Source organism: Musca vetustissima, unplaced genomic scaffold (assembly GCF_032173495.1).
Source record: "Musca vetustissima isolate MV318-11 ecotype Yass unplaced genomic scaffold, APGP_CSIRO_Mvet_v1 utg1735, whole genome shotgun sequence".
Lineage (NCBI taxonomy): Eukaryota > Metazoa > Arthropoda > Insecta > Diptera > Muscidae > Musca > Musca vetustissima.
In genome coordinates this window covers 489497-499588 of record NW_026887582.1, presented here as the reverse complement: position 1 = coordinate 499588, position 10092 = coordinate 489497, and the positions used below count along the sequence as shown (strand labels likewise).

General features: G+C 36.0%; 1 protein-coding gene across 1 annotated transcript in view; it reads right to left on the bottom strand.

The window, feature by feature from the left end:
- Positions 1-10092, bottom strand: part of LOC133335151 (laminin subunit alpha) — a 607777-nt gene that overhangs the window by 257604 nt on the left and 340081 nt on the right. The gene's annotated exons all lie outside the window — the stretch shown is intronic.

Below are 10092 nucleotides of genomic sequence, written 5' to 3'. Positions count from 1 at the left end.
CGAAATTCATAGAATTCCATTTGAAATGCCAAGTATTTGCGTTTGAAATTCATAAAATTACACTTGAAATTAATAAAATTCCATTTGAACTTTAAATAATTCCATTTGAAATTCTTTACATTTGATTTGAAATACATAACATTCCATTTGTTTTTCATAACATTTAATTTTAAATTCAAAAAATTTTATTGGTAACACAAAAGGAATATGTATGAATTTGAAATGAATTGTTATGAATTACAACTGAAATTTTATGAATTACAAGTAAAATCTTATGAATTTCAAATTGGATTCTTCGAATTTCAAGTGGATTTCTTTGAATATCAAATGAAACTCTACGAAATTCAAATTAAAATATTCGAATTACGAATGCAATTTTTTAAATTTCAAATGTAATTTTTTGAATTTCATACGAAAAGTTTAAAATTACAAATGAAATGTTGTGAATTACAAATTACATACTCGAATTACAAGTGAAATGTTATGAATTACAAATTAAGTTTTCGAATTACAAATGAAATTCTCGAATTGCAATTGAAATGTTTTGAATAACATTTGAAAAAGGGTATTGTTCTTGTGGATAAAGTGAAATGTTTGGGCTGCATTATTCTGATGTAGGCTCCACATTGCACCAACTACATTATAAAAATGTTCGTTTATCTTATGATCTAAAAATAATTGAGAAGTTGTGTAATGACATTGCGTTTTGTTAACCCTTTGACGTATCAATTAGCGCAACGAAGTTCGCTTCCAACTGTTAGCACACAACTTGCACTAAGTAAACCGGTTTTGATGCTTAAGAACAGCCGCAAAACGAAACGAAATGTGAATGCATGTAATAAAACTATTTATTTCAAATTAGATGTTATGCACGGCATCAACTAGTTTTATTCTTATTATTATGAGAATCGAGTTAGACTCGTGATAATCAATTTAGGCACAGAAATTGTACAACGAGTGAGACTCGTGATAATCATATTAGGCACAGAAATTGTACCACGAGTCAGACTCGTGGAAATACGTCAAAGGGTTAAGATCGTTATGACCATCTACTTATTGCATATTCTAGGGTTACCATTTTATAAACATGTTAAGCAACATTAATTAAAGATGTTTTATACAATGTCCTATAACATTGCTTGTTCAATTTATACCATGCTCGGGCTTCGATATATTTTTTTCATTTTTAGCCTACGGCAATTTTATTGATTCAAATCATACATCTTAACAGGTTAAACGGCTTAAACCAAACTTACGTCATAACTTAATTCAGCGCCTACTTTACCCTTAACAGTAAGTATCTCAGCTTAGCTGAGGTCTGCAATTTTTTTAAAAACACGCATTTCAAATGTTTACATTGTAAAAAATTGCGGATGCGTCTTTTTTAACATGTGTTCATAACAGAGATGGAAGTTTCCAAGACACTTATCTTTTTTCTGTTTATACAGCGCTTTTTGTGCTAGGCTAAGAACTTTACGAACTGCCCTCGTATACATACTGTTACGTTCTTGGACTTTACTTATTCCCGTGTAGACGTTGTTTTATTTCCCGATACAGTTCGTACCAAATAAAACGCGGGTTCGTTCTGATTACGATTATTACAATGATTTTATTCACACAACTTTACTTTGCACTTTACTTTACACGACGGTTTCAATTCGCGATCTGATTCACAACTGACTCACTGCCTTTCCATTTCCCCTATTTATATGAGCCTTGCTTGTAGCTACAGAAGTTTCTAGACGATCTGGTAACACCTAGATCACGAACAATCTACCAATGCAACAAACACACATACAAACTTACATTGAGTAAACAATAACAACAACACATATACAGGTGAGGGGGTAACAAAGAAAGAGGAATTAAGCGATCATCAATGATGACGTTTAACAAGAATTGTACGTCAACAAATAATAGAGGAAATGGAAGGATGTAGAAAAATCTATACAGTAGTTGTTGTTGTGAAGTTATTCAAATAAACTGCGTAGTAGAAATTTACGTTACAATTCAAATTCTTAAATTAACGGAATTCATCTAAAGTAACTTAAATCTAAATTTATATTCGTAACAATACATATACTGAATTTGGGCTAAATCATTATTAATTAATAAATTATATTTTTAGTAAATTATTTAATAAGTTTATCAATTCATAAGTTGTTTTTTTATTTTCGTACATTGATACATGAATAGTTAAGTATATTGAAAAGGAAAATTTTTGGCCGACCGGTACCGATATCAAACATCAAATAAAGGTTAGGTTAGGTTCTGAGGAAGGGTCGCACCAGAAGTGGAGGTGGAGGCCTAGCATTCCTTATGCACCACTCTGTTCAATACAGGCCTAACTCGCTTGAGCTTGACTCTAGTGTCCCATACATGGAATGTATGGGGGTAGCAGTTAAATGTGGTACTGCCGAGGTAGATGTGCTTAACGTGTATATACCGCCGATTAATAGCTGTGAACCGCGTTATTTGCCCAACATTAGTTTTCTATTGGAGGGCAATAACCGTCTGGTGCTAGGGGACTTCAATGCCCACCATGAGTTGTGGCATTCCGTCCTAGGTAATGACCAGAGGGGAACAGTGCTGGCAGTGCAAATTGATAGCTCCACGTTCTGAACGGTAAATGAGAATGCCCCCACCAGAATAAGGGGAGAGTGTCACAGTTCGCCAGATATAACCATTGTGTCACCGGGTCTGATAAATGACGTCAGCTGGCAGCCCGTCATTTCTCTTAGATCAGACCATCTCCCCATAATCGTCTCCATCAGCAGACCGCCCGATTTCTTCATCTCTGAACGCCGCACTTTCCTTAACCATAGGAAAGCCAACTGGCAGAGTTCAGAGAGTTCACGAACCAGCGCTTCAGAGAACTTTCCATTCCTTCTGATGTACGGGTAGCAGAAAGGAAATTCCGAGGCATCATCACTGCTGCATATGCTAGATTTATACCTGCTGGTCGAATACCCGAGATGAGACCCAATTTCCCAGCAGAAGCAGTTGGTCTGGCAAACGAGCGAGTCTGGCAAACAACAGATCCCAGGGCCAGGGAACTTACGTAGGAGGTCAGCAGATTAGTCGCGGAGCACAAGCGGAATAAATGGTTGGAGCACCTGAAGAGTTGCAACATTGGTACTGGAGTAAGTAAACTGTGGGCAACGGTTAAGTCGCTCTCGAACCCTGGTAAGAAGGTATATATCGTATAAGATCCAGCCGAGGAGGTACCACCACAGTTTACGATGGGTGATGTTGCATGTGTCATCCGTAACGCGAAGTCATCTAAAGGAATATCTATGTGTATGCTGAAGCAGCTGGACGAGCCAGGAGTCGAGTACTTGACCAACGTCCTCAACTTGTCGATAGCCACCCACATCGTCCCCGAAGCCTGGACTATGGGCAGGGTGGTCCCGCTACTGAAGCCGGGCAAGGATGCCAGCAAAGGTGAATCGTACAGGCCGATTTCACTTTTGTCGCCAGTAACGAAGACCCTTGAGGCTTTACTCCTCCCGAGCATTAGAGAAAGCTATCCAGTTGCGGATCATCAACATGGATTCCGTAAGCAACACAGTACAACAACAGCGTTGCATGCCATTTCCACGCATATAAGTAGAGGACTTAACCAGAACCGGCCGTGCGATAGGACAGTGTTGGTAGCGCTTGACCTATCAAAAGCCTTTGATACTGTCAACCATGCCACGCTGTTTGAGGACATAGAGAACACTTCCCTCCGGCCGAGTTTGAAACGTTGGATAATCAACTATATGTGTGGACGCCAATCGTACGTGGAGTTCCGGAACAAGAAGTCCAAACCCCGTAGAGTTAAACAGGGAGTTCCCCAGGATGGAGTGATTTCTCCGGAACTGTTTAACCTCTACCTTTCCGGTATTCCACGCCCTCCGGACGGCATTGAAATCGTTACGTATGCAGATGATTGAACGATTATGGCGTCGGGCCCCATTGTTGAAGACATATGTGTGAGGTTGAACGCCTATCTCATTGATTTAGCAGCATTCTTCAAAGCGAGGAATATGAAAATATCCGCCTTGAAGTCGTCAGCCACACTATTCACCACATGGACTGCGGAGATGAGAATGCCGTTGAATGTGCAGGTCGAGGGAGGATCTGCATGATCTAGATAGAGGTCCAACGATACAAAAAGAAGCCTCTACATCAAGTTGCCTATCGAGCAGGTCTGAATGGCATTCATACAGATGCAGTAGCCGCAGCGCTGAACGGTTACAAAGTGAATGCCGTCCTCGGAGCTCACCCCCCACCCATAGCAGCTGAAGAACGTCAGCTGCCCAGACAAACCAGAGTAGTTTTGGCTCAGTTACGTTCTGGATGGTGCAGTCGGCTCAATTCGTATTGGGCACGGATTGATGAACAGGTGCAGGATGTCTGCCCAGCATGTGGTGCAGGCCCTTATACCACACTGCACTTGTTCAATTGCCCAGCCAAACCTACTCACCTCACTCCGGAAGATCTGTGGTTACATCCAGTGGAGGTAGCTGCATTTCTAAATCTGGAGACAGAACTGGAGGAAACTTAACAGGAAACATACAATTCATATAAACTGCTACAACAACAACAAAGGTTTGAACTTTTTCAGGGACTTTTGTGCACCGTCGTTATAAATCTATTTTTCTCACTCTCTTACTCTATTTTTCGCCGATTTTTAAATCATGCGAACAAAAGAAACGAACGCTTATTACAATAATGTAAGGGTTGCATAAAATAATTCCTAAAATAATGTTAATTTCAGTATTAGATAATAAATTCATGCATATCCATGTACTTAGTGCATTCTGATGCCGAATTCGTAAAGAATATCGAAAGTTCCTTCCGATTTTTTTCCGGCAAATATTTTTAAGTTCGTGGGTACCTACACACAGTGTTGTTCCGATTTCGGTACGAATTCGGCATCAGAATCCGAACTGTGTGCAAAGTTTCGTATCGAATTCTGAAAAAAACTCGAAGAAAATTGTTATCTGGGTTAACACAAGCTTGGGAACCAAAAGTTCAATCATTTCTGCTATAGCAAATAGTTTTTGAGAAAAAAGCCTAGCTTCATGTTTTTTGTGTTCAATTATCTTGGTCGTTTGTTTATTTTGGAAATATTTAAAGAATTTGCAATTTTCAATATTATAACAATTGTTGGTTTGAATGGGGGATTTATGCTGTTGAAAGAAACTCTAAGCTTACAATGTAAATTATGAATACTACATTAGTCATATTCGAGTATTTGTATTCCCAATTCTCATAACTTCTGAGAATATTGCATGTTTTGATAAGCATCTGGTTTGTTTGGAGTATGCCTATTCACATTTCTGCAATTCTTGCAAGATATACATAATCAATCTTTTTTAAATATGTATGTATATATGCATGTGTATCCAAAGATTTCTTAAATACATTTTCGACCTGGACGATTTATATCTTTGAAAATAGTATTTATGTATATTGAAAGAGGTTTTGAACACATATTCGAATTGGTTGGAATTAGTGCATTACATATAAACACTATCTTAGGATTCTCATTCAAATCATTGTACAGGGCAGACAAACGAATACGTATAATTATCGCAGTTAAAATGGCTTTCTATTAATAACTACAGAATACAATGATCATAAGAAAGTTCAAGTCATGACATGAGGGAGAAAATAGAACTCGTGTGTTGGAAAAGTGCTGGTGACAATGATGCCCAGCGTCACTGATAATAGCTTTAATGAAATGCTAATACGAAGCTGGTGATGATTATACTGCTACGTACATCCGGTATTGACAATGATGCCTCATTGCTTGCATGTGTGCCTACAACCTCATCACTTCGCAGCGCAGAATGCCAGGCGTGCACTTTCAAAACAATGACAATGAAGTAAACAGTTGAAGAATACGAAACTGAAAAGATGCTGTAGGTGATGGTGCACTCACTGTGCTCTGTAAATTGTTATTGTCAGTTGGCACGCCTTATGCCAGGCAACATGTTACTGGCAACGGAGTCACAGTTCCAAGGTCTGTGAAAGAATTTCAATTATCAACATTCTCGCCCGAAGAGTGTCTGCCGTCATTGGTATGTTTGTCGAAGTCTTTTTGAAATTTTGTAAACAATTATATGGAAGTTTTTCTTTGAATGTTCAACATTACAGATTCTTTGTATTCCATTTCCGATATTACCATCAATTAGGAAGCGGGGCAGAGGTTGGTTTAATGAAGAAAGCAATGAGCGGGACGTATTTCAATGTTTGTAATTTATAGTATTTATTGGATTTGGAAAGATATCGCATCGGAAAATATATATGTATGTACATATAAAAAACAATTTTCAATAATTTGGGCAATAAATATTTTTAGTTGATTGATATTGAAATATAATCAAATGAAAGCTCGTAATTTTGAATTTTTTAAACATCTGGTCAAAAAAGCTGACCAAAAATTAGTTGGTGCATATAAAAATGTTTCCATGTAGGAATCTATGAAGTATTAGTAATACATCAGTCAAATCTGTTCTCTCAATCTCTTTTACTGGACTATACATATGGTTGTAAATTCCAAATTTGGAGCTGTAGTTGACATTTAATTAGTTCAATCTCTAATATACTACACAAGAAATGCCATTGAAAAAAAGATTCAAATGTGAAAACTAATGAAATGCCGGAAAGTCCGGCGTAACCTTTCTAAATTATTAGAAGAAAAATAACTTGTTTAGTAATTAATAGGCAAAAGTCCATTTATTCTTGATAGTATTAACAGAGCTCTTATCAAAGTAGACATTGAAAATAATAAAATAAAATAAATAATAAAAATAAACTTCATGAAAGTACATAAGTATATTAGGTTGGGAAAAAGGAAATCCATTATTTTTGTATGAATTATAGGACTTTATTTAACATGCATGCCCGATTTGGGCCAAATATGCACCGTTTTTGTTGTATGATTTGTTGCCATTTTAAAGGTAACTTCATAATGCCTCTCTCACAGAAGTCCTGCTCTCTATTTGCAAAAACACTAATAGTCGATTTTCACAATCCTCATATCAATCCTGATATTGTTTGATCGATACTTTACGAGAAATCTATCAGTAGAGCCATCTGTCGAAAAAATAATATAAAATTATATATTGGCTCCCCATTCACAACTATATATAGAATCATAAGAGCTTCTCTTGTATATATCTAAAGTTGTGTAGCGTATCATACGTCGACCTTGTCCGACCTTTGTCTTTCTTTAAAAGCAATTCTTATTTATTCTTCATAGTATTCAATTTACTACAACTGTTTATCCGACTCGACCTCTATTGTTTATAGCAGATACTTTTTCATTCCCTGCATCCTCTCCTGAATCCGTGAAACTGTTATGTTCTTTTTTTCCATTTACGACAATTTGATTAACTTTCTATTGATCTGCTGCTGACACATTGTGACGGCTCTGTGGCCTTACAATCATTATTTCGGTGCAACACCGAGCGCATGCCACCATCATCTGCATTACATGCTGCAGGCATATGTTTTGCATCAACCACTCGTGGCTGCGAGGGGTACTGACAAAAATTATGACTTTAACACTTTCATGCACAAATTATACCCACAACAAAAACAACAACAGTAATTTTGGTAACGAACCCCAAAAATTAAAGGAATTGCTATAAATACACAGCTGTCAGAGGTGTAGAATACACAAATGTCAGAGGTAAAATTAAAATGTGTTAGTATGTGTGAGAGAAAACAGTTTTTGTGGTCCTTATTGACTTTTTGTGATATGTTTTTATATGAATTACCTAAAAATCTAATAAAGTTTATAAAGTAGCATATACCGGATAATAATCATAATTAATACCGTAATATCATGTAACGTCACACAGCGGGATTTGCAGAGAGGAAACAAAGGGCGAACAAAAGCAACATTTATTATTTTTTAAGGATGAAAACGTTCATCATAGAAAGCCAATACGAATGTGTCTGTCAGGGTACAGCTGTGCCTAAGCCAATGTCCGCCATGTGGGCTTGAATAGAATAACACATTAGATTATCATCTTCACTTGGATTTGTGGATTTTTCTTTAAAATTGATTGCATATTGCAAGAATACATACAAATTCGAGGTTTTTGAAGGGGTTTCTTTTCTCCTTCCAACATTCGAAGAGTGGATGTTTTGACACTCGATCTAAACAAGGCATAGCCATCCTAGATTATCTGATAATCAATATAATTTGTTAGAATGTGGCCAGCGGCTAAAAGTTCAATGAGGACATTGTCAACCCAATGTTGTGTCCTTTTGTAGTTAACCTTTCATAGTAGGCATGAATGGTGTGTGTGTCAGTTTTGTGCCTTCTTTATGACTGCACTCATTATCACAATTTTGAAATGTTTACACGTGCTATGGCGAATATGCTAACACATATGAATGGGTGTTCGCATGTTATACGGTGGGACCTAAATAGTTCTTTGGGAGTGGTAAAAACCGGGCGAGTTTCTTTTCCTTGTTCGTTATTTGGCCGAACAATGGTTTGATGTTAAATATGTATTTGACATACGTTTTTTACCAAGCTGCCAATGAAATATAAGGTGATTTTTTTATTTTTGAGAAATACTCTTTGCCAATCATGCATGTATGCGTAATACATTTTCAAGGAGTTTTAGAAAGGAAAATAAAAATCAAATGTCATTGGTGCTAAACCTAAAACGGCATTTACATTAGAATTTTTACCGGGTTAATCTACTTTATGAGAATTTATTTGGCATGTATACAATGAAATTGGCAATTAAAACCCACTGGGTTAATCTGGTACAATGTAAACGTACTTTAAGATATTTCAGTAAGATTTAATTCATAAATATTTTGTTTAAATATGTATACCGATATAATACCATCACTGAAATTTGCGTGGGTATACCCTTTATATCGCTCAGTAGCACATTTGTCATTCCATAACAAATCCTCCTGGTAATAGTTCGTTTTGCACGTTGTCATCTAGGTCATGTTCACATTCTCGGTCAATATTTAACACATAAAAAAGTTGTGTCTATTCTTTGGGTTCGTTCTGGCTGTATGGCGGGGGTTTTTTATTATTGCTCCCTTACGAAGAATGTGAATAATTTTATGAATCTATGTCTCGACATATTTTCACTGTCACCACCACCACCACGATTTCAGTCATAAACATTTATAACGAGGTTGGAAACACAAAAACGAGCAGGATAATACATAGCTGCATTGTTTCTAAAAAATTGGGTTAACTATTGTGACCCACTTAATATTTTTAATTATAATGAAATTTGTCTTGTCTTGGAAACAATGGGGATGTATTGTTTCCAGCCATTGTAATTCCGTAACTCAAAACGTTATTGTCATTTAATAGATTTTGATTTTCGTTAGGTGAATACAAATTTAGAAAAAAAAAAAACATTTTTAGACAAATATCAAGCAAAATTAGATGGTAATACTTCAAAATCAACATAACAGCCAATCAGAAGTAGGTATTCCTGGTTACCATTTTTACTCGGCCAAATTTCTCGAGTAAAAAGTTTACAAAGAGAACGCCATTTTGTATTGTGCTCTCTTAAATTTTATTCAATGTTTTACCAATTTTGTTGGTTCAGGAACGGGTTTCGAGTAAAAAGTTGCAAAACTTGTAAAATGAGTAGATTCTTTTAAGTTCTGGAACGGAACTAATGTTGTTATTGAAAATAAATTTTTAATGCTAAGTTTCGATAATTAGGGTTTCTCACGGAATTTTTTGAAAATTGTACATATGCTTGTGGTAACTATCGGAGATGAATTTCCTTTTGTATAACTCATAGTAATTTTTTTTGATATATTTGCAATATATTTATTAAAAATAGGAAATTAATGATTAGACCCCAATCTTATTACAAAATTGGTAAAATAACACACACACATATCTAAAATAAAATTTTTATAAAGTTAGAACGTGAGAATTTTTTGTATTCGATGAAAAAACAAAATTTATCAACTGAAACGATATTTACCTCCAGGATGTCAACTCCCAATCCGCTCAGAGTTTTTAGCTGTTTCTTCTTATCCGATGTAAACACAAATGCCATAGAATGAGTTTATAATTGCATAGTTTTC